This window comes from Lonchura striata, chromosome 1, assembly GCF_050655825.1.
Source record: "Lonchura striata isolate lonStrDom1 chromosome 1, ASM5065582v1, whole genome shotgun sequence".
Classification (NCBI taxonomy): Eukaryota; Metazoa; Chordata; class Aves; order Passeriformes; family Estrildidae; genus Lonchura; species Lonchura striata.
In genome coordinates, this window is record NC_140703.1 from 93,677,459 (window position 1) to 93,703,669 (window position 26,211).

The 26,211-nt window shown below is 41.3% G+C and overlaps 1 long non-coding RNA gene across 1 annotated transcript; it reads left to right on the forward strand.

The window, feature by feature from the left end:
* Window positions 1-1,463: 1,463 nt before the first annotated feature.
* Window positions 1,464-23,340, forward strand: LOC116184276 (uncharacterized). The gene is made up of 7 exons (XR_004149040.3): window positions 1,464-3,420; window positions 4,136-7,698; window positions 8,323-8,463; window positions 9,054-9,291; window positions 9,389-9,649; window positions 11,716-11,781; window positions 12,335-23,340. It is a non-coding gene; the product is annotated as an uncharacterized LOC116184276 (long non-coding RNA).
* The last annotated feature ends 2,871 nt before the right edge of the window (window positions 23,341-26,211 follow it).

The window sequence follows — 26,211 nt, forward strand, 5'->3', positions numbered from 1 at the left end:
GAACTACTTTATCATAGAAATTTATGTGCATTTAAATATATATTTAGTGTTCTTTGGTATTGTTTTTTTTTTTTTTTTCCATTTTTGCTTTTGCTTGGACAGACTCGTTAAATGGAAACCACAGTTTTGTTAAATGAATGTCACTTTTCTCTCATTCCATGCCACAAATGGTAATTGTTCCAAAAGCGTCTTAATAATTACTGGTGTTAATTATGAATGTTAATACAGTCAATGATCACTCAGAGCCCCCATGTTGCAAATCCTTTATAAATGAAGTAAATCTAAAAAAAAAAATTAAGAATTCCAGTGTAACAAAGACTAAATCAGTCCATCAAAGCACAGCAAGCTATATTCATGTTTTAATGGCTAGACTAATCAAAATGGGATATGAATCTACAAGAAACCTTCTTGTTGAAATTAATTTTGTATTTGTCTGGAAATGTAAATAAAAGAAAACGTGAAGGGGCCATTTCCAGGCAAGTTCTTTTCAGTGTTAATGATGCAAATCAGTGAAGTTTCTCAGTCCCTGGGGAATCTTTTTGTCTTTCTCATTTCCATAAGAATGATTTTTAGGTGATTAAAATAAAAATCTAAAGAAAAAATAATTCTTTATACTTTTCTCACAATACAGTTTAGTTGATATGTGAAAAAAAAAAACAACCAACTAGCTGGAATTTACTTTAGAACTATAATAAACCTTCCTAGGAGAGTATTGGTCACAAAATGTTTTTGTATTTCTAATGGAGACATTTTTGGTTGTCTTCAGAAGTATTTGATAGAAGTTGCAGTCATTTGAAAGCTTGATGTTTCAATGTAACTCCAGAATTTTCTCAGCAGCTAGTAAGGGGTAATGAAATCTTTCATTGTGTTGTTTTCTAAGTGAGCAGTATGAGAAACGGGCAGAGACATAATAACTAACTTTTTGGCTTTCTATATTTTTGGCAAATATTTTTTTTCAGAGCTAGATTCTTCCTGAAGATCAAGGACTGAATTGATAGTGAAATACTGGAGAAGCATTGATCATTTTAATCTGCTTTTAGTCCCATCCTTCCTCCAGAAAGTAACTACCTGAGCGATTCAATAAAAAGCTGCTATTAAACCATGGCTTTGCTATAAGGCAAGATACATCCCACAGTGGTTAGGACTGGCTTTACTTTCCCTCTTTTTCCAGGGAGCAGGAAATAGCAAAAATGGAGATTATCATAGTCCCTGTTAGCCCCATGTCCAGCACAGATAACACCTCTCTCCCTCCCATGGCAGTGTGCAGGGGAAGGACTAAATAATGCCCAGCTATCCTGACCCATGTGCACAGAGAGAGAGCAGCGATGTCCCGGGCGCTGCTGGCACACCCAGGAACACGTGTGTGCACACAACCGTGTGCCTGTGCTACAGCAGGGAGCGGCAGCCTGCGGGGAGCACGGGGAGCACCGGCCCTGCTGATGCCTCCCAGCAGGCAGCACAGCTCTCCCTCAGCACAGGGCAGGTGCAGGAATAACCCTGGGGGGAGCTCAGAGCAGGAGCTGCTGCTGGGCTGCACATCCAGGAGCAGAGAAGATGGCACGAGAGAAAGAATATGTTCTTATTTCCAGGCAGTGCTCAGCCAAAGTTCATGGGTTGTTATAAATTGCCCAGGCCCAAGCAAAGAAGCAGGGCAGTGTCTTTGGTGTGCGTGGACAGGGTCTCCAGTGAGAGAAGGGCAGGAATGCAGGAAGCTGCTTTGACACAGGCAGGGATCCCCAGCGTGTGGATTCCACGCTTCACGAGGAGGCTGCAGGCAGGACACACAACAAGGAACCAAATCTCTGTGCTAGCCTCAACCAATGCACTAGTGTGGAATAGGGAGAGTGAACAGGGAGCTGCAGCCCTCCAGGAAAGAAATTCACACAGAAATGGAGATGGAGATTACTGCCAGTTGGGGCTGGATTGCTTTCCACTGGGTTTCCTCTCCAGCTGCTAATGAGCCACCAAGGAGAATTAATTTGTTCCCAGGACTGCTTGGGTCTTGGGTTTAGGTTGTGGAGGAATGACCACGGCTCTTGGGCTGGATATGGGATCAGATGGTACAGGGAACAACTGTTCAGTGAAAATACACTGGTGTCTGATGCCTCTGTGATTCTGGGAGGTGATTTCCTTCTTAATCACTCTCCATACTCCTGGCTGAAGATTTCCTTCTGTGCTCCAGGCTTCCCCAGCCCTGAAGGGGATCTCCCCCAGCTCCAAAGGGGGATGCTTAAGAAATGTTACTGGCTGTGGTAAAGGCAGAGGATGTTCATCAAGAGCCACAAAACCTGAAATGGGGTCTAAAATCTCAAAATGAACAAAACCAGAACTAATTTTTATAATGCTTTCTAAATAACAGCACTTGGAAGTATGTTTTGACGTTGACTAATTGTTTGCTATCTGATGGTAATATTAGAAAGGTGGCTGTTTTCAAGCTATTCTCCAGACCCTAAGGACATATATTTTCTTGTTTCTTTAACATGGAGAGAATTCTGAAAGCCCAGAGTTTAAGAAGAAATACACTATATTTCATTAAATCATGATTTATGACAACACCACGGCTCCATAAGTTTAATGCTGTTCTTCCTCCTTCTGTTTGGGTGAGGCAAGGAACAAATTACAGGAAAACACTTTGAAGTCTTTAAGGGAAGAAACTCCTTTCCATCTGCCACTCCTCCTCACAGTGGGATCCTGAGCCTTATGCCTTGCCTCTACATCCCCACTGACCCCTAAACAGACCACACCACATGCCATAACCACCAAGGTGAGAGGGAGGGTCAGAGTGAAGAGTTCCTCAAGGCAGCTTCCCCTGACTACCCTGGAGTCATCCCTGCCTGGCTGTGCACAATCCTCTGCTCACCTCCCTCATCATGGGAGGTAAAACATTTCTTCTAAAAAAAAATAAATGCACACAATTTTAAATGTATGACATGGCCAGTGCTTTATATAATCCTTTATAGACGCCTACTGTCCAGTAAGCTTTCCTGAGGTTTATGAGGTTCTGGTCCCATCCCTTTGTAGAAAGATGTTTTCCTCTATTCCCAGAGTGTGCTTGCTGCCTGGCTAGGAGCTTGCTTGCTGGAGCATTGCCACAGAACATCCAGTCATTTGCTTTCAGTGGCATGCCAAAGAGAAGAAACATGACCCTGTAGCCTAAGGACTGAGTGCAGATACTTGGGATTTTCTTGTGTTTCAAATAAAGATCTGAGGGTAAAATCAGCCTTATTCCCAGCTTTCTTTCTGAGTACATGCAACTATATAGAGATTGGGTAACCCTTTAGTGAAGCATGAGTTTGATTTCTCTAAGATAGAGAAATATTGCATCTAACTCTGAAATTTCTTAAGGAAATAGAAGAGCACTGTGGATACTGGACAGACACTGATGCTACATAATACAGGGATCCTGGTCTGGCACATCAGGTAAGCAACTTGTTCAGCTTACTAAGACCTTTTTGCTGGTTGCAATTTAAACCCTCCTTCCCTGGGCTTGGAGGGGGTTATCTGGAAGGGGATGTAACTGGTAGCTTGTGAGATTCCCATTTGGTCCTCGCTGTGCCTGTTGCCAAGCGACACTTTGCAATGTGCATCCTGCAGCCAGTTAGGTACAACTCCAATGTGCTCCTCTTTTTGTCCTCAAAATGTGGCGTTATGGATTGCAGCCCTGTAGATGCCAGGCAGGGATGAGCTGTTCTGGGAAATGGGTCCAGCAGACCCGCAGAAAGTGTAACTGGATGCTACACAGCTGATATGAACTGATGTGGAAATGCTGTCAGCTCATCTACTCAGAAACCTGTTTGAGACTGTGCCATCTGCATGCTCCACTGGCTGCTCCCAGCCGTGCCCACTGCTGCTCAGGGCTGGAGGCAGAGCTGCTGCTCCTGAAGCCTCAGGGCTGTTCCTTTCCCTTGGCAATGGCTTCCTGCACAGTCCTGTGGTGTGGGCTGGGGCTGAACAGGGTGATGTCAAGCTGGGGTGAGCTTTCCAGTCAGATGCAGGTTTTGTGAGTAGACAACGCTCACGAGATGAAGAAGTTCATGGTGTCTGCCCTGTCCCTTCCCTGGGCCTTTCATTCATGTATTTGTGCTAGTTTTACAGGAAATATCCCTGCATCTTTAACAGGTTTTTTTTTGTCTAGTGAGCCATAGAAAAGGCAAAATGAAGTCCTATAAGAAAAGAGATCTGGCTGTAACACCAGATCTTTTCTTCGCTTACCCTCTTCTCCAAGACTGGATCAAGAATTTCCTTGTGAATCCCAGGAGAATCTGCAAAGTAAGTTAAAGGAGGGGTTGTTTTCCCCTTAGGACAGAAAACCCACTTGGAACACCTTGGAACAGAAAAACAAGTGGTCTGACATCTTTTAGAACAAAATGGAAGAATCCTGCAAACACTAATGTTTTCCTAGAGCTAGACAGCCTCCAAGCAGGAATTGTAATTATTAATTTAGATATCTTAAAATGTCTTAATGCTGTTTCAGGGGCCTAAATCCCACCTGACTCTGTTGGGGTATGATCAGGACCCACTTGGGGAGAACTTCAAGGCACAGAGACAGTGAATTCTTACCAGCATTTATGATATCACAATAATGAAATTAAAATTGCTCACCCAGTGAAATGGTTTTTAGTGATCCTCTTATCCTCTGTAAGTTTTCTGGAACCATCCTTTTTGGATGAGTCCTGCATACATTATATCCCTCAGAGAAGTGATATGAGATGGAACAGATCTGGTGCAGGTGCAGTAGCAAAGCTTTAAAAGTGTTAGAAAAGTACGTTCAGAAGTGTGAACTTTCTTCACTGAGAGGGTAAATCAGTCAGGATAACAAAACCTGTTACAATTAACGAATTAGTGCATTCATTGGGAAAGACTATGAAAAGTCTAGCTACTTATCCCAGAACACAGGCTGAAGCTAACACTAAATTTACATTTCATTAAGGACAAAATACATCCCAGAGGACGTGGACAGGAAGACCAGTCTGTTTCACATTGGCAGAAAAGTGTAGCTCTGTTGCTGTCCCACTGCTCTCAGGTATTCCCCAAAAGAGGAATTCTCAACAGGAAGCTCCTGTTCTTTGTGTTTGTCTCCAGTAGTGCCCTACCACAGTTTTCCATGGAGGATACTGGAAATGCATGATACTTTGGCAAAGGTTCTAATGAGCAGTTTTGACATACTTCCCAATGCAAAATGCAGCTGCAAAATAAGCTGTGTTTATGGTAGGGATGGTTTTGTTCTAGGAATTCAGGCTTAAAACTCTAAAGAAACCTGCCTACATTACTGACGCTTTTCACTTTGGGTTTTTCGTCATGGAGAGTGGCATCTCCAACCACACGGCTCAACTGCTAGGAAATTCATCCACCTCCCAGTCTTAAAATCCACACTTGCCTTAGGTCCAACTCATGAAAAAGTTGTCCTGGGAAAGATGTCTCCCTCCCCTCCTCCTCCTCCACCCTGCAGCAGGACCCATTGTCTGCCGGCGGCAAGGCATAAAGGAGTTAACGAAGGAGCCGGCGAGGAGGTATGACGGGGTGATGTCAGAATATTTCCAGGGAAAGAATGTGCTGGGGGGCGCTGGCCGGGCTGGGGCTGGGGCTGGCGGCCCCCGGCCCCACCCCGACATTCTTCTTGTCCGGTTCCCACAGGCGGAGAGTGGCACGGGGGGTCAGAGTGGACGAGCACAAAGAGAGACCCCCTGCTGCCGGGGCCATCGTGCTGGGCTGTCACTGCTACTAATTCATGACTTCACCTTTAATCTCACTGATCCATTATAGGTTAAAAAGAGACCCATTTTACAGCTGACAAGATTGAAGGGAGCGCAACCCAGGAACTGGGGGGCGGGGGGGCGTGGGGGGGTGGGCATGGGGTCGAAAAAAAAAGAGGGGGAGAGAGAAATAACCCCCGCTAAAGTTTGTACAATTGGGACCATCTGCTAAAAATAGATTTTGTGGGGTTTGTTTGTCCTTTCCCTTCACTACGACAATATCTATTTTAAGAAGAAAGCTGGTAACTGCAGTTAAATCAGAATTTTTGCGCACAGGGTCAGAGCAAAAAGGAATGGGGATGAGAGGGAAGACCAGGGTAAGAAAAGATTAAGATTTTAGGGACAGGGCTGCACTGGGGAAAGGATGGGAAGCATTCAGAGAGCTTAGTGCTGTTTTTAGTGCATGTTTGGTGAGGTCATCATAAGGAAATGACTAAGAAATTTTTGAAATGCTGATGTCAAAGGTAAGCTGATCAAATCAACATTGATTCAGCAGAGTAGTAACTAAATGTGTGTGGCACTTACAGCATGTTTATAATGACACAAATGAAGAATTTTCAGAAATCATTAGACTTACTGTGCTGTGAGCTGCAGGTGAAGTCTCCAGAAGCAATTCCACTACTTTAGTTAGTAGCATAATCACGTCCAATTTGTCCTTTAATGAAGCTTTTTATGCTGTTACTTCAAGCAACTAAAGCACATATTTTCAGTGAACTTCAGAAAGTAAGCAAGTTGGAAAGAAAAAAGTGTAGTCTCTGAAAAAAATAAAGCAGTGGAGGAATGGTATTTTGCCATACACCTGCAAAAAGAACTGCTTTTTAGCATATAGCAAAGAATTCTTACATTTCCTGGTTTTGTTCTATATAAGTGAGGATGCTGTTTGTAGCTGTGTGTAATGCTAGTTCAGGGGCTTAGGGCATTGCTCCTTTTTTCTTCCTCTAACTGATGCTCTTTGACAAAACCTTTTAATTCCCAAAGCATATTTACCAAGTCCACCAAACTAGTCTATCACTCCTACTGTTCTGATTGTATCAGAGAGCATTGAAGCTCAAGAAGGAAATTGTTTGCTGGATTCTCTCTGTCTTTTTTGCCCTTGAACTTCTGGAGCTGCATCTCATAGAATTTTGCAACGTAAGTATGTAGTTTTATACTGCCAGAAGCGCCGAGCTTTTGCATGTGCTACAACATCCTGTTCCTTCCTTTTTCTGCTCCCAGCAGAGGAACTCTGGGAGTTACTGGCATCATGGTTGCCCACTGCCATGAGGTGAGGGTGGAGAGTGGGGAAGTTTATCATGAGGATGCAAAAGAAATTTGCAAAGATTTTTGGGTTTTTGGGAATCAAGTCTGTGAAGGAGATCAGCTTCTGGTGTCTGTTGTGGGAAGTTATAAGAAAGAATGGGGACCTTTTCCATGAGCCATTGTCAGTTATAGCCAGTGATGAAAGTCCTATTGAAAAGAGCCTCTGATCAAATCAAAACCTGTTTTCCTGAGAGTGACATTGCCTGCAAATGGAGGCAGATTGAGGTCCGTAACTGGCCAGTGCTTTGGACACATTCTGCTTGCTTTAGTCACACAAAATGACGTACTGATGCAAGTTTCCAGCATCCAAACAGGCAGCCCTTTCATAGGCAAAAGCCCTAATGAAGTCACTGGCAGGCAGCCTCACTGGCCTAAGGCCTGCAGGCTATTTCCCTAGTCAATACACTGGACCTAATCTTATACCCCTTGAGCATCAAACCCCATGTGTATTTTCTGCAAGTATTTGTTCTCTTTCTGCAGAAGTGCAAGATTTGTGTGCAGTAGAGTGCGGTGTCAGTGAGCAGCTGCTTCTCCTTCAGCATGAGTTGTTCAGCACACAGACTTCATAGGCTGCTGGTTGGACAAAACCACGCTGCAAAGCTGAGGAACAGCGAGGCTGCCAAATACAAACCTCCTGGTTTAGTTTGTAAGTGTCTGGAAGCAAAACAAAACAAAATTATTAAAGCAAAAGAAAATTTTAAATGGTTTCAGCAAATATTAAGAAAATATATATTTTTGCCTGGTAATCTGACTACTAATTTAGTGGAACATGTTAACTCTTCTGGTTAAGTTGAATGCAATCAGTGAAGCTGATTAACAACAAGTTAAGAGTTACCTTGCAAAATTGATTTCATTAACTCTTTGTAAGTTTAGTCCTTCTGGTTTCTGATCAGTCAACTGGAATTATTTTTCACATTTCTAAGAGTGTAAGAAATATAGGTTGGAATGGCAGCTTCATATATTATCTTAGTTACAAAAGGTCATAAAGCACTAAGTTAAAATGCTAAAAATCATAAGGATGTTTCCATAAGGATGCTTTGTTTTAGGCAAGGAACTTGTATTTCTTCTTTCTTTCTGGAATTTTTTATTTAAGTGCTTTTCACAAGGAAATGTTATAATGCAATGCCCAGGTATATAGGTTAAAAGCATCTTTTAGAACTGAAAAATTACTATCTCCTTCACACTTCTCAGAGAATTATAGAATGAATAAAATTCTTTTGAGATATTTTTTTTCTAATAAATTTTTACATGTTCTGCAATGAACCTGTAGGTAGATGCCCAGAAGGAGCCTAGAAAGCAACTTCCATGTGTATTGGATGGATAAGGGTTGAACTGCTGAACTGGATGGCAACAGCCTGGCCTGGAAGCAAAAGAGGAGGGAATGAAGGTGGTCCAGATTACCAGACTAATTGTGAGTCCTCCCTGTTACCACATCCCTGTCACTTGTTAGGATAAGTGCTTGCAGTTCCTGCGAAACAACCCTGAAAGGCTTTTCCTCTAGCTGTGCTAGATCTGATCTAAGCCCACAGGCAGGCTCTCAGCTCAAATAGGTATGAAAATGTGGGCCTTTAGCTTTCTCTGGGAACTGACTTCCTTTGACAACTTGCATCCATGTTGTCATCATGCTTAGTGTGCTATAAATACATCCATGATCTTTGATGCCAATCAACTAATACCAGGTCCTTATCACAACAAGCTCATACACCTCACAGTGTGCTCAAGGAGTTATCTTTCTATCTCCTTTTTAAAGATAAAACTAATCCATTGTAAACCCCATAACAAGGAGCCACTCACAGGGTGAAAGTATAAGTGCAGATTTTAAATGGTATTGTATTTGTCTCATGATGCTTGCCATTAAAGACACAGGTATGAAAAGATGCTCTGTGTTTTTATGCAGCACTGCTGTGGAGATAGAGTACAGTCTTCCTTGTGCTTGCCAAAGGATTTGTGCATGGTTTAATTAAAATGTATTATTATCCTTAGGCTTTTTCTTTTTTAAAGTGAAGCACCCTACGGAAGACACAGGACATTCAAACACCCAAATCTGTGTCAGCATCCTGCTGGCAGTAAGAGCTTTTGCACAAACATCTGATTGCAGAGTTAGAATTCAACAAAGCAAGAAGAAACAGGCTGGAGAGCAACTACCTAAATACATGCAGTAACACAGAGAGTGGGAAGCAGAACTGAGAGAACAATAAATGAAGAAACAATGAAAAGGTCAAGCACTTACTCAGGATTCGTAAGTACAAATGTTGCCATTCAAGCAGTGCAGGTGAAAAATGAAATTCTGTCTCTTCACAAATATTATATTTTGTCGCCATATTTCTTTTTTCCAGCTCATGAATACTGCTGAAGGAAATCTTGCTTATATTGGAAAAACCCAAATATAAGATGCAAATAGCACATGGGGCCATCAGGACAGGATGAAGCTCCATTTTTGTGACTGCTTCACAAGAATGCCCTGATTTAAAAGAGAGATACATTTTGTGCAAATGATATTGGAACATTTGATGCACAAACATGATCTTCCATCCTTCCTTTCCACATAGTGCTGGTTCAGTCACAAATGTGTGGATGGCAGAACCCTCGCTTACTGTGTAAGTGAACTGGGGTAAGACATGTGTGGTGACCATGGTTCTGCAAGCTCCAGAGTTTGCAGAGCATCTGGAGCAGAGAGTTCCCTGGCTGTGGGGGGCTCACAGGTGGCTCGTGTGTCCACATGGATACTGAGGCTGGGTGGGGGCAGAGGGAAGGTGTGTCCACATGTAGGTGAAGGGTTGTTGAAGAAAATGGAAGAAGGAAATTACCATCTCAGGGGTTGTGAAGCCTAATACTACTTGAACTACTATTACAGCCATCAGACCAAGCTGTCTTGGAAAGGATAAAAGAAAGCCAACATGGCACATTGAAACTCCCATATGTGGTACCTTCAAGGATTCCCTTCAGCAGTGGTGTACCCCATAACAACTCCTTACTCAGGAAAAATATTTTCTCAAATATTCTTCAGTGCTGCTTACATTCCTGATCTTCTCCATCCCCTTCCTGTAGTGCATATGTTCCTCTGCTCTCTGGTGTTTTTCTTTTGGTACATGTTTCCTTGGCATGTGGTCCTTTCCCCTTCTGGACCTCCTGCCTCATCATCTTCTCCTACTGGCAATTCTGGCCCCATTGGCTTTCTGTATAGTGCTTGTACAGTTCTTTCTTCATGCTCTAGAAAAAGCAACGCAGGGGTGCAGTGTCAGACAAACCCTGATGAAAAAGGAAGGGATGGTTCTGACAACTCCGTGAACCTGCAAGTCTCTCACACTTGGAATCCTCTTAGCTCTTGCTGGGACTGGTTGCAGTAGGTGACTGAGCTGTAGGAACTGTTTTACCCAGAACTGACAAGACAGAAAATGGTGTATCACAGCTTTGAGAAAAAAGTGTGATTACACAGTACCTTAATTTCTATTTAAATATAATCCCAAATTGCTCCTGCATTTCTCTGACAACATCCGGGGTAAAAAGTATTTTCATTTGTTTTATTAAAAAAAAAACAAAACAAATAAAAATCAAGTGAAAGCAAACAGACTCAAATTAATCCCCATACTAACTGCATTGCAAGTAATACAGTTACATCAGGGCTTCCTTTCAGTCAATATTTTCTTTTGCCTGAAGGCTAAATAGGTACTTAAGCATCACCTAATAACCAAAGACCAAATACAAGCACCAGGCTGACATGTCATCCATTTTCCACCCCCTCCAGATTGTTTCTGTCTGTCTCATGCTCTTCAAATGGCAATGCAAAGCCCATATGCTATGGTGTCAGGGAAAAATTCCCAACACAGCATCTGGCTGCATGGCAGATCCCGAGGCAGTTGGTGTATCAGCTTTGGAGCTGCCTCTGCTTTTGTCATGTACCAGGGATTGGTGATGGGACTGCCTTGTCACCCCACAAACCACTTCGGATTCCAAGGAATCACTAGGTTTGTGTTTGTCAATAAGTTTCTGCTTAAGCCTTTCATGAGCTCTCTATACAGGCCTCCTATTACAGCAAAATAATGAAAATTTCTTAACACCAATGTGAGTGTGTTCAGCAGAAATATGTGGATTAAGTTTAAAGTGGACCTCAGCCTGGTACATACAGGTCACTGTATACTGGGATTTCTTTCTCAGAAAACTTTCTTGAATCTTGAATGCTCTTTGAAAAGGTCTCTCCCCCCCCCCCCCCCCCCTTTGCTCACCAGTGTAGAAGCCATTTCTTGATGAATAGGATCCATAATGCCTGGAGATATTTGAGATCAAGCATATGGTCCATTGAATATGCATGGCAGCGGGGTGGGAGGGAATTGATGTGCAGCACTGGGGAAAGTGTGTCTGAAAGTTAAGCAGTGCAGATTTTGGGGGCAGCCTTTCTGCATATTTAGGGAACCATCACTTTCTGTTTCCTCTGATATACTAGTGACTATCTAGCAATTTGTGGTCAAAAGCATAGCTGTGGGGGTTGAGCACTCAAAGTTTTGATCTTGACTTGTGTTAGACGGAAAAATACCATTTCACTTGTGGTTTCCTGCAAAATGTTTACTTTTACAACCAAACCATTAAACAATAAAAACTCAAGTTATTCAGAAGTACATAAAGATAAGAAACTTATTTAACTGACAAATGATCAATTCTTTTCTAGGAGAGAGTCTCAAATGACTCTTCTTCACATTTAAATGAAAAGAGAGCTTGGAGATTACACATTCTGGTAAGTTTTCCTTACCAGTGGAGAGAGAGAAAAGGAGACAGGACTGAATAGGAGCGATTGGGCATGAAGTAGTAACTATGAGGTCCTGGAGGCAGGAGAACAAGAGAGGGAAGAAAAAAAAAGACAAGAGAACCCAGAAGAAAGGCAAGGGGGAGGAGGGGTGGAAGAAAATATATGTAGCAGTTATTTAAGAGATGGCAGGGAAAACTGGGATGTTTGTGTGTTTGAGAAGAAAGACAATTTTAAAGTACAGAAACTGAGCCGGAAATTATGAAGATTTACTGGAAATAACCCTGGGTAAAATGTTACATATCTGAGACTTGATTAAGTTTTGGGAGGGGTGGGGGGTTTGATTTTTTTATGTCATTGCCACAGCATTTTTTTTACATGTCAAAATGTGAATTAATCTCTATATCACAAATATATTAAGATTAATTTACTTTATGGGGCAAAATAATGTATCACACTGCATTTGTTTCTTACGGTTGCTGAAAGTCCTGGAGAAATTAAGAATTAAAAGCCTTTTTAAAGTAACCTTCTCCCTCATATGCAGGATGTGACAGTGGGGCAACCACAGTGATGTGCACCATCGTCAGTATTCCTACCAAAGGAATTTTCGTTTTCTGATCTTACTAGTAAGAGTGGATATGGGAGAGAAGAAAGATGCTTCATTACTGCATGTAATAGCCCTGAATAAATTGCACAAAATTGACCTCTTGCACATCTTGAGTCCTGCAGATATACCATTTTGTGGAGGACAATGTGTCTGTGTGTGTGTGTCTGTGAAAAATGCCTGTATGGGGTCATGTTCTAAAACAAACTCTATGTCAAAACCAACACCATTCACCATTCTGAAACAAAACTCTAGACCTTTCTGCTGTCTGGCTAGTGTGGGACTGACCCTTCCGAATTCATGTATTTCTTAAATCTGATTTAAAATCACAAAGGTGGGGGGAGGAGAAACACTAGGTTCATATACTCTTATTTTTGTCTAGTCAAGTAGGCATTTTCAATGGTGTCTTTGCCAGAACAGTTCTTCCTATCAATGGGTCCTGTGTGAATATTGAGGATGACAGCTTAAAGTAAGACCAGTCAATCTATTACAGCCTCTCCTGCAACTGTGTCTTTGGAAATGCTTATGCATGTATGATATACTTACATAATATAGGATTGTTTGCTTTTATATGAGTTTGCTTTATATATATATATATATATATATTTATCTGAGGAAAGCCATTTAAATGTTTAAACACTTTCTACAGTAACATGAACACACTCAGGTAGATATTTGTAAGGTACTTAAGCTAGAGTGTTTTAAAAATAAGCAAAAAGAGAATAAAATGGTGAATCTTTTAAGGCATCTTTCTAGCAGGTTGGAGAACAAGCCTCCTGGCTGAGCTGCTCATGAGCAGTGATTTCCTCCGAGGAAATTCCATAGTGCAACAAAACCAAATGCATTCAACCCTTGGCCCATCTGAATGTGCTGGAAAGCAATCCAGCCTTTAGTTGGATTTCTTCTTTACAGATCTCTTAAATGACTCCAAATGCTGTGCCTGTGGTGGTGGGGAGCCCGGGGGCAGGACTCTACTGTAAAAGCTGTGAGTCACACATAATGTGCCACTTTCTGCAACAGTCCCTTTCAGCACTTTCAGCATCAGTCCCTCTAGAGACTTTTCAAAGTTAATGAACATATCTGGATGCAGTGGTCTCATGCCTTAAGTTTGAAGGTTAGCATCTGTTTACCACTCATTAGAAAATTTTATTTCAAGAGAAAATTATGCAGATTCAGGGTACTTGTCCTCAGAAAATTCAAAACAAAGCATCTTGGATCTGTTTATGTTCAAATCCACTTGCTACAGTTCTGTGCCCAAGAAAATTTTGTCCAAGTAAAACATAACTGTCAGAATTTAGTTATATTCAGGATGTTTTCTGGGTTCTTAATCACTGTGGATCCTGTTTCACAAAGATCTGAAATATGTGCTGGAGTCCAAGAGGCTTCCATGTAATTTAAGCTGCTGTAACACAGGCTTGGCCTGAAGCAGTTGCTGAATAAGCACGGGAGTGCACACACATGCTTAGATCCAAGGAGGTGCTTGAGTGCTGCACCAAGTCATGGCCTCCTTCTAAAACCTGACTTTCCATCACTGAAGCAAGTGATGGTAAAGGTCTGGTTTCCTCCAGGCATGCCAGTCCAGGAACAACATGCCAGGCAGCCCTCCACTTTCAGGGGGCTTGTGCTGAAGAAGGCAGCTGTGTACAAATATTTCTCTGGAGTCACAGGAGTTACAGCATGCATGATCACTAAGTTCACTCAAAACCTAACACTTTTTTCTTAAGAGCTAGGGGGAAATGTCTACTCTTGCACTTTTTGCAGATAAAAAGATAGCACTTTCTGCCCAGGAACTAGAGCCTTAATTAATTCCTTTAATTGAACTAAAAAAGAATAAGAATAGTAGATGTATCTATATGAAACTTCTCCCAGATTCTAATGACTTCCTTGTATTGTACACATACACATACAATACATTCTTTTAACTCTATTTCCTCTGTTTTATAGTCACTGTGAGAATGATGAGCACATTACAACACCTTATTTTGCTGCTGTAAGTCCTGACACATGTCACCAGCAACACGTGCAACTCAGGGAATTATGCAGGCCTGTACATAGACATTGAAGATGCACCAAGGTAAGGAAAGCAAGACCAAGAGGTCTTATGACCTTTGAGACAAAGTTAAATGCTTGCCCAAGTCTAACTGCAACACCTTTCTTGATTTATGTTCAAAAAATTTTACATGTACAGTGTGTTAGATGTCAAATACATATTAAAAACAGAAAAACTACAAAACCAGTTACTAGACTAAAACTGACTTCTGCTGGCAACACGTGATGTAATTTGTGGGTTTAGTTATGTTGAAAAGTGTGTCTCTGATTATCCCTGCCTGGGTCTTTGCATTCTCCCTAAAGATTTAATCAAAGCTAAACAACTACAGAAGCTGCACTGCTTAATAAACAATGTTTTCTTTCATATTTGGATATCACAGATGTACAAGGGACAAGCCATCATCCTACTCAGGATCCTGTGGACGAGTCATGTGTTGGACACTGGGCAAATAAATTGGGCTGTTTGGAAGCCTGCTCACTGCTGCCGGCGGTCAGCAGCTGCTCTATGGCAATGGCTGTAGCCAAAGGCAGAGGGAGCCACTGCAAGATTGTTTCTGAATTTGACCCTTCTCTCCTTTGTCCTCCCCAAGATCTCACAGTTCTCTTTGTACCTGCTGTGAAGAGGAAGGGTGCTCAGGAGCTGGTATTCCTATCATCCAGTGGCCCCAGCCACTCAAATTCCTACCCTTGTTGATACTGCTGCCCACTTTCCCAGTAAAGCCAGGCAACTTTTATTTCCTTTGCAAATGAGCCATTGATAAGAACAGTAACCAGGGCAGGAGTTTTCCAGCAAAGAATAATAGGCATTTCCTATGTGCAGTTCCTGTGTGAACACAGGTATATAACAGCACTGCCTGGGTTTCTGTTGTGTGAGGTAAATTATATCAGTGTTTGTAGAACTGGGGCCAAAATCTCTCAGCACTGGTGCTGTATTTCCACTCATTTTGTACTAGGGTCTTCCTGTGAATCCCCTGTGGGAGCAGTTCAGTGGTACTTAAAGAGATGGTATTTCTGTAATTATCTAATTATTGCTCCAAGCTCTTTCTTGTGCTTGCTAAACCTTCATTCCAGTGAAAGTGTAACCCCACACTACTGAATTTGGATGAAATGTGATTGAGAATCAACCTTAATTCCCCAGTAGTCTTTGGAGGAGGTACTGTTGGCTTACTTTTTTATTTCCGATTTGAAAACACAGAATTCAGACTGGATCACTCTGAATAGAGTGAAGTTTCAAGGGTAGTGGAGTGTGCAAATGAGGCTGTAATTCTCAATTAGATTCTTTATATTGACTTAAAAATTAATGGGACATTTATTTCTTTAATGAATTCTATAACAATTTTCTGAATTCCTGTTAGTTGCTATCGATCTCATTTCTAAATTCTGATTTTCTTTTTGCAGTAAGGAATCAACAGTGAATTGGTTCATATTTATGTTCAATAACCTTTCAGTTACTTACCTCTTAGTTAATATTGTTTCATGCTCTTTCTTAATTCCTTTATGTGTTCCTTCCCCGTGTGTCACAGGGGGGGAGCTGTCCTTCCCCCTGGGACACAGGAGTCTAACACCAAAAAAATTAATTAAGGAAAAATTAAGGAAAAATTAGGGGTGTCTTGGGTTACTTCATTCTGGTTCATCCTTTTTAATTCACTTTTCACAATCAGCCTTAAATATTACGCCTTCATTTAAGTCTTCAGCTGCTGAATCATGATCAGCTGAAGATCCAGTAGCCCTGCACTACTGGATATAATTCAAGGAGTTATGCTGTTTTTACTGTTTGGCACATACTCAGGAATGGTAACTTAGCTCAGCAGTTGGAGCATATGGCAGGGGGAGATAGGCCAGCATCTTGGATGAAGATGCATATATTTTGTACTCTCATGGTATGATGCATTCTTGTGCTTTGCAGATGGCACCTCAGAATTGTGGCTCTGAAAACTAATTTTGCCCAGCCACGCAGGTCTGCTGACACAAGCACAAGGATCATCTGTTTCTGCAGACACTACTGCACACTGCAGATATCCTGGGCAGGAATTTTTCTGAGAACACCTGCATCTCAGTTGCTGTGGTAAGCAGGAAAAAAAAAAGCTCAGGAACCTCTGACTCGCCTTAGTATCTGCAGAGAACAATTCAGCCAGACATGATTGCGACCCTCATGTAACACTTGGTCACTGTTTCTCCTGAAAGTTTATTACATTGTGGTAGTCAGGGCAAGAGCAATGAGAATACAATGATCTTATGGCAGCTGGAAAGAGGGATTTATTCTAATTGACAGAGATCTAATCTTGCCTTTGATTTGACAGCATCTTCCCTGCGCACAGACCAGCCATCAGTCCTCAGAGAAACTTCTTTTGTACCCCATAGGGATTGTAGCACTAATAGTGCATCTCTCAAAACTTGTTTGTGTTTTATGCCTGCCTCTCTGCCTCCACAAAACCAGCATCTTGTTAGGTGTGCCAGTGGATCGAGGGCTTGCTAGACAGGTTTCAGGCAACACATTCTCTGCAGCTAACAGAACTGCAGATTAAGGTATGAGCACTTTCTGTTCTCTGGCATAATTTGCATTACTTAAAATCACTCTGGGAACATTTTTTAAATGCACTAGGCTGGAGAGCAGTTTTTCTCAGAACAGTATTGCGTCCGCTCCAATCTCATTTTTTGTGGTAGTGTGTCACTGATCCGATCAGGGAGATCATACAGGGAAATCATTTAAGAGTACATCAAACAGATGTATTTTTAAAGATTATTTTCCTGCATGTGCAGTGGGCTTCACATGAGCTACTAGCAGGTCTTAGCTTTCTTTTTTCCCCCCAAATTTCTGTGCTCTCTGTAGGACAGACAGCCTCAATACTACTCTATGCTTTTTGCTAGATATTCTCCTGAAACAGTAAACACTTTGGCAGAAAATAAAGCCATTAATAATGGACACAAACAGTTAAATTCTATTGTCTACCTGCAACAGGAGAGGTAAAGGAGAAGGAGAATTTGGAATTAAAAACAGATCTGTCAAGCAATGAATGGAATACTGTCTGGAGTAATGTGAAATTACTGCGAGCTTATAGTGTACCAAGGGGCTTTTTTTTTCCAGATGATTCCAAAGAGCTATTATTTACAGGACCCCTAAGCAATTGTTTCCACATTGAGCTAAGACAAGGGAGCTGTTTCTGGCACTAGCAATAATATATGTCTGCCTGCTATCTGCAGGTTGGAGGGCTCAGACATCTGCAGGGTAAGGGGTGGATTCTAGGGAGGAACCTCCTCTCATCACACAACTTCTGTGGACACAAAAGATGCACACATTTTTGACAGCATGAAAGTAGATAAGAGCATTTGCTGCCTGCAAATGAAATGCTAAAACAGCAGAGAGGTGCCATAATACCTTCCTGCATTCAGATGTTGTGTAAATTAGCAAGAGATTTCAGAAGGTACCTTATTATCCTCAGCAGAAGGAACCAATGTGCTACAATCATAGCATAGATTTAAGGCAGATTTGAAGACTTAGAATAGAAAAATATCTGCCCTCTAAATTTATGGTGTTCTGTCTCCCTTATTTTTCCCATTTTTAGACTTCAGCTGATTACCTGGGGTGCCTGATTTAGGCTTTCTGACTACTATTGCATCCAAAATCTTCAGTGATTCAGACAGCTACTGACAAATCCTGGTCCTTTGTACAGTCACTGGAGAGAAGTAATTTCCATGCCTAAGTGCAGATCAGACTAGGACCCATCATTGTATTGTCTGTTTTATCTCCACAAGCAGGAAGAACAAATAATTCTGAAGCACTGAAAAAAATCTCTTTTACCTTCCTGGGTCTCATCTGTCATGGTTTCCCTGGGAAGAAGACAAGAAGAGGACCACATATTTAATTTTTTTCTATGGGTTTTGTTTGCTTCAAAGATTGAACTGAGTTTGCTTTTTCTTTCTTCTTGTATTTGAGGGGGCTGAGAGCACGAGTAGCTCTTCTCTTGAGCCCATTTGAAAAGTATGTTAAGTGCAGGAGTATTGTTGCATCATTTTTTCATAGTGTTCTTCACAAGTGTATAGAAATTAAAATCCAGTTCTAAAAGAGTGCACAGCACTGGTATGATAAAAATCTTTTTAATTGAGTTACTTAAGAGAAGATGTTTACTTACTCCTTATCTCAGTGACCAATCTATTTACACCCAGACACTTTTCCACAATGCATTTTTGAAAAAAAAAAAAAAAGCACATGAGAAGAGTTTTGAAGTTTTGAAATCTTCACAAACAGAAAAAGTTTTGAAAGTCTTGGGCAGTTTTTCTGAAAAAGAGCAGAAAAAACCCTGGAAAAGGCTTTGAACTTTGCCATAGTGATCTCTATTTTCACGGTTACTAAGCAAAACTTTGGACATGGACATTCTGAGGGGGTTGTTTAATAATAAATGAAAAGTTTCTTGTAAACATTAAAGGAAAACATAGCTTGGATGAAAAGTAAAACCCAACTTGGTATTTCCTTTATTACTTGGTCTATCTAAAGTGGAAACCTCAGAGGTGAAAATAAAAGAAACAGTGGAAGAAATGGAGAAATCAAAACAACAAAAAAAACTGAGCAGATGACTCATGAGAAAGAGGCTGTTCCCCTACAGAGAAATCTGAGGCTGTTTTATAATATTTGCCGTGGCTTTGTCACAGCACATAAGATCTGTCATATACATGTTTTGTACCTTATTTGAATGGTCCCTTGAAATAATTCATGCTGTTTCATGATGTAAAACATAAAAAAGGCTACAAGAAAGGAATGAGATGCCAGCATAGCACTGAATCAAATTTTTCAGCATATTATAGGAGGAGAAGCCATGGCACCTGAAGCCAAAAATCTATGAGACAGTGCAAATTTGTTTTGAAGCAAATATCAACAATGAAATACTTACTAGACTGTCTGAGCCCTGGAAAGTCAGTGAATTAGTTCCAGCATTGACACAACGAGGTTATTTTACCAAGCTAATAGACCGTAATGATTATCAAATGTGTTCAAGGAAATCAAATCCTGTAGTCAAGTCAATCCCATCCAGAACCTGATTCGCTTTTAGAGCTCAAGCTTGATTACCTTAATTTCATTAGTAAAAAACACCACAAGACTAGCAGACACTTAGAACCATCAAATTATTTTTTCCTTGTGATCTCAGAGTTGATGTCACGTGAGAAGGCAACAAAAGACTGACACAGACATTGATTCTGCAGGACATTTGCACAGGACTTTTTAACTGTCTCTTGGCTGTGAAGAAGTTGTTAGATGCACTTTTTTCCTTGAGCTTCTATTTATAAGAACATGTGAAAAATGGTGGTATATGAGGGAAGTGGTTTTAACACTCTAGACAAACACAAGAGAGGAGCTTGTGTACATGGAACTGCTGGTGGTGCATTGTATTTAGACACAATCTGCTTAAAGAAGTTCCTGTTAGACACTGTGTGGTGCCCTTCTGAAAAGAGAAAGACATGTCATAGTCAAGTGTGAAGAGCCTGTGTTCTGTCCATTTTTCTTATTTGCCTGGGCAGAAATTATGTTTTGTCTGAGAATGTTACCTGGTGAATCGATACTTCTTACTGCTGCTAGTTGTCTCACTGAATGTACAGATGGCAAACTACATGGATATATAGATGAGTAGATGTTGAAAATCATATGTAGCAAGATATTAAAAAACAGTCTGGACATGGCCCTGTTTTAGGTGCCCGTGCTTGAACAGGGGGTTGGACAAGATAATTCCTGGAGGTCCATTCTGACCTGTGATTCTGTAGTAACATCACAAAAGCTGATCATTGTCTTTGCTCTGAAAACAACAGCTCATGTCACACTCTTATGATGAAAATAGTAACCATGTGAGCCTTAATTTTAGTGTCAATCCTCTCTTTTAATATAGAAATGTCAGCCTTCTTGCAGACAGCTACTTGGTGGTGGTTGTGGGCTCAGCTGGTGTCAGCAGGTATAATCTGGGCTGATACTACATCCCAATGAAACCTAGTGAGCCCATTTCTCATTTATGCCCCATGCATCTGACATGTCTTTACAGAACTTTGTGAAAACCTAATATTTATATTGTGGGTAGATGTACTTTGGGATCCAGAGTGCATCTGGATCATGCAGAGTGATCTGCATCATGTGTAAGCTTTTGAGAGGGTAAGAAGTCATTCTTCCTGCCTACCTCCAGATCTGACAGTTTGTGTGGCAGCTGCCCTGGAAAGTCCAATCTGTCTTTGAAGAACCTTGTGCTACTGTCATTGAGAGGCTGGAGCTCTGCCAGCACATTGCTTTGAGGGCTGGTGAGTACATGAGGAAAGTAAGATCCCTGAGCCTCTCCTTCCCACAGCCCTCCCACACAGGTCTTTGCAGAGCAGAGCCTTGGCTTTTAAACCAGTGCAATTAAAAAAAAATACTCTTTGGATAACCATTTTAGTGTCTGACATTGTCAGTTATTAATCATAAAAATCCTCTGATGGAGCCCTGCAGAAGGAACTGGAACTGAACCCAATCAGATACCATATTTTAATTATATTGCCTCAGCAATGCAGTTTTGCCCATGGTGATTTTTCATATAGCATTTGCAAGGTGGAAACTGTCACAGCTTAAAAAGTGTTCAAACAATTAACATACTATTTAAAACTTAATCTTTGAAAGGTATATTTCATTGAGGTTTCATATTGCAAAGAAAAGATGGTCACAGATTTCACAAACATTCCTGCAAATAATTCTTCCCATTTTTCTGATACCTATGATGCTGGTAAAAAAATAGTAGCATTTCTGGTTGTCACTAGGAAGAAAGGGTAGTATTTTAGAATTTTTTTTAAAGTGTTCTTTTTTCAAATACTTCTATTTTTGTGGGACAAATTAAATATAGTTGGGGCTTAGAACATGAAGTTGTTTTGATAGGTGAATGTTGGCGCTATCCTCAGAAATTATCAGCTTCTTCCAGGTAAATTCTTCTTGAGGACATTTACCACCTTGGCACTTCAGCAAATTGCATTAACTAATGAACATTGAATTTGCCTAAACTTTGTCACTTAACAGAAAGTGGAGAACATAATTCTGCCTTCTTCCCCTGGCTCCCATATTCTCCTTACCTTTGGAATCCTGTACTTCAGAAATGCATGGATGTCCGTGCAGGGTGTGATTACTGCTGAGTGGTTGTACTGTGTACTGTGTAATATTCCTGATGGTTTGTATTTTGGGGGGTTTTACATGGAGGAAGAACTTAGTTTCAGCATGGACCTAGGAAACCATTGCTTTTAGGAGTGCCACTGCCTACTGCTGTTGTAAAGAGTGCAAGAGGAGGATGCAGCAGTGATGGTTTTTATCAATAATGATAACTGCTTTTTATTTATATTTCCGAAATCTAGCTTGCATACAATTTAGTGTAGTGGTTCTGATACACATTCCAGCTCCCACATGGAAGTTGCTACTCTCAGTACAGTTACAGTGAGCTACCTACACTTAAAATATGCCAGCTGATCTTGTGTTTTCCTGCAGAATGGTTTTAGTAGGCATGAAAAAATGTGGTACAGACATGTCATGGGCTTTCTGAAAAAACTTTTGTACCCAGATTCCTCAGTCTGACTGGCTAACAGGCCATGTGCAGCCTGATTTCCTGTCTTACATGTAGTTTTACCATAATTCTTTGACCAATGGGCAGGGAACAACCTTTCACAGACTCTCAGGACATAATTTCAAGCAATTTCTTAGTAACTAGCAATTCACTTCCGGAGCTAGAGGTGGTCTAAACTGAGCTCCAAAGCAACCATTAACTATTTCTCTTTCAAATAGAGCCAGTGATTATTTTTCCCTCTGGGTGCACACTTGCATATCTTTACAAACAGGGCACTGTTAGATTTCTACCCTGCCATAAACTCTGACTGTAATACCTCATCCTCTACTGACCTGAAGTGAACTCTGAGGAGAGGGAACAGTAATAAAGCAAAACCCAGCAAACAGTGTGAAGCTTTTGTAAGATCTTATATAACTGGATTGGTTATATTGGGAACTTGCCTTTGGTTTTAATTATAGATTTAAGGGTGCACTTATCGGGCTCTGTGCCATCTCTTTGCTCCCTCCCTTCACTCTCGATTTGCTTTATATAATGAGCAACCACTACAAAAAGGATGTTTTTCCCCCCTTCTTTTCAGGAAAAGGACAGGCCGACAAAAGTTCACTGGGGGTTGGGGAGGTCTAATGTGTTAATTGTCTCATGTGTCACTCTGGTCTCAGGCTTTATCCTGGTCCCTCCAGAACATTTCAAAGATCAGCTGTCAGAACCCAGCAAAAATGTATGGTGTCCCAAAACTGGCCACTGTTTCTTCCCAAAAGCTGGGGTTGAGTGACAAGTACCTCTTTGAACTTGCAGAAAAGTGTCAAGAGAATAACAATCCCCAAATCTACTCAGATCTATCACTTACTCACATCTGTTCACCAGCATACACAAAAATTACTTTCACGGAAGCAGAGCCAGAGCAGATGCAAAGCAGCAAGGTCTTCTGAGGGCATCATGAAGCATTAATGAAACCTGACTTGAGATTTGAGGAAACAGGACTTGGATGCATTAAAAAATTTAAAAGATAACTGAGTCAATTTTGCTGCCTGAGCATCACTTCTCAACTTAATCTTTAACTCAATTTGTATTCATCTTCCTGGTGACTTTTACCTCTCAGAGCATCTGCTGTACCAATTGTTATCTGTGCACAGGGAGAGGGGTTTGTAAAGCAATAGAGAAGCTGTCCTGCAGAATTACTCTGGCTGTGCCTTAAAAGGTAGACACCTGCTGCCTCCTTTGAGGGGTCCCAAGCTCAGAAATCAGGTTTCTGAATCTGTTATTCTATCAGAAGCTAGTCCCCTGAAGGGCTATCTGGAGCTAACTGCCCTGCCATGTCTAAGAAGGTGATGGCAGAGCTCATGGCTATACCCCTGCTCTAGCTTAGATGTCTTCAGCTTTTTATTTCAATCTTCTGAATGGACAGGGGTTAGTAAAATCAGCACAAAGGTGTTACTATGTGAGCTGAATTCCTCTAAGTCAGTGAAATTAACAGTATTAATGTCCACTATCCATAGTAAATAAAGGGGCTCTGTGATGTAAGAGGAGGAGGGAGGGAGGATAGCAGGATACCTGAGCATCTCAACACAAAGGCAGACCACATCCACTATGGCTGTCCCACAGCCTAGAGCTAAAAAACTCTGCTTGCCTTCTTATTGCTCTAAAATATAGGTATAACTTAGCAGCGAATTAAAAGTTTGCTGTGTTAACAGGTTTTTTTATTATAGAATGATTGTAACAGTCCATCTCTTAAATTGTGAATGCAATGGCATAACTCCTGGTTCTACTTTCATTGATACCAAGTTAGAAATATTACTAAGAAGGACTTTGAAAAATGGTGTGTCTGACTCTCCTTAACAGCAGCCTACTTCTTACCAGCCCTGTGACTACTGAAGAATTTGTCATTCCAGAAAATTGTACATCGTTTTGACATGTGAAATCACAAAAAAAAAAAAGACTGCTCCCAATGGAACCGCAGCTGAACAGACAGAAAGCTTCAGTCCTAAGGCCTTACAGAAGACACTGCAAAACATAGTCTGGGCTTCTTGGATTATATAGGTATACATGCTCTATAGCAGAAGTGGGTGTGTTCATCCTTGCTCCCAACTCTCAAATGATATCACTGCATCCAGTTTTGCTTCCTTTTTTTATGCTTTTTTCTAGGATGTGACTCAGTGCTTTTCAGAAAGCAGAGCCTTTGTCTGCATCATTTTCCCTGCCAATCCTTTACATCACCTGCTTGATCCAGAGTTGGGAGTGACTCATTTTTCTCATCCAAGCACATGTGCACACAATGAGCTGTCTCTCATCTAATGGCCCTTCAAAGAAACTTATATGTAGGGTCATGATTGTGTTTTGTTGCAGATGCCCAGTGCCCATCTGTAGAGGACAGTCTCTGTCTGTCTCAGGATTTATATTCTGAATGCTTTAAAGGCTTTGCAAGTGAAAGCAAATGATTTATTTTTTTTCCCTTCCTCCCTCACTAGCTAATTTTGTATCTATTATTTACTGTGGGAAAGCTATGCCAAACAAGCAATCTCTACATTTTGTTCTGAGGCCTATTTCCATCCTAAACTATTTACTGAAGTGAGCTGGAAACTGGAAAAGTTTCTGGAAAAGTTTCTCACCACTCACTCACTCACTCACTCACTCATTCACTCACTCACTCACTCACTCACTCACTCACTCACTCACTCAGCACCTTACCTTTGTTGTTTGCCCCATATGTGAAGATAGTTTTAATGGAAACCCTTAAACTGCATAGAGACTCCTGTGGCAGACTAAGTAACTAAAATTTATATATGAATGACTGAAATCAAGACATGTACAATGCAGACATGTGAACTAGTCCACCTCCTCTTTTGCCCTGTTAGAGTCAATGGAAAGATGTAAGCACCTCCCAACAGTAATTTGACTCAACCCGAATTAGACAGCTACCATAGGTCACATGGATTACAACAAAGAAAAGCAAAGCAAAACAGCTTTGGTGCAGATGTCTACATTTTGCTAGTGTCTATTGTTATGGTTTCTTACATAAACTAAAGTTAGTAAATTCATTGTTGAACAGGGCAGAGATTCAGGAATTTCCAAAGAGGCAGATTGCAATATTATCACAAAATTATACTATTTTAATTTTAGATTTTAATTCTTCTTTTGAGAGTTCATTTAATCTTAGCATTAGGCATAAGCATCTCCTGTATCTACTTTGACAGTACACCGCCAAGAAAAGTTGCAAATTGTTAGAATAGAATAATGACATTTCTTAGGTTGAACATGACTTTTTTAAGATCATCAGATCCAACTGTTAATTTAGTGCTGACAAGTCCACCACTAAACGATGCCCCAAAGCACCCTGTCTACATGTCTTAAATACCTCCAGGGATTTTGGCTCCACCACTTCCTTGGGCAGCCTGTTCCAGTGCTTTACAATCCTGAAGAATTTTTTTCCTAATATCCAGTCTAAATCACCCTGGCACATCTTGAAGCCATTTCCCCTTGTCCTATTGCTTGTAACTTGGGAACAGAGACCAGCCTTCATCTCAACACAACCTCCTTTCAGGTAGTTGTAGAGAGTGATAGGGTTCCCACTCAGCTTCCTTTTTTCCAGGCTAAACATCCTCAGCTTCCTCAGCTGCTCCTCATCAGCCTTGGGCTCAGGACCTTTCACCAGCTCTATTGCCCTTCTCAGGATACAATCCAGCACCTCAGTGTCTTTCTTGTAGAGAGGGCCCAGAGCTGAACACAGGATTTGAGTGTGGTGTCACCAGTGCTGAGTGCAGAGAGGTGATCATTGCTCTGGTCCTGGTAGACACACTATTCCCCTGGTTTCTCTGCCCATGCTGTGTGATGGCACTCAGGATGATCTGCGCCGTGTCCCCCCCCCACAGGCACTGAGGTTGGGCTGAGAGTTGTAGCTCCTGGATGCTCCATCTGGCTCTTCTTTTAGATGGGCATCCCATTGGTCAATCTCTGGTCAATTAGGACGTCCTCACTTAGTCAGGACTGCAGGTAAACATTGAAACGTGGCCTGGTGAGCTCTTTCACCATGCCCCTTCATAGCTTTGGGTAGATCTCATCCAACCCCATAGACTGCTCCAAGTTTCCCAGGCTGTGGGCAGGATAAAGGCAGAAAACTACACGCAACAGTAGCACTCTTCCAGATTGCCCTGGAAGACCTGCATTAGCAGGACTCAGATCCAGCAAAGAGACTGGCCATGTCTCCAAGGCACCTATTCT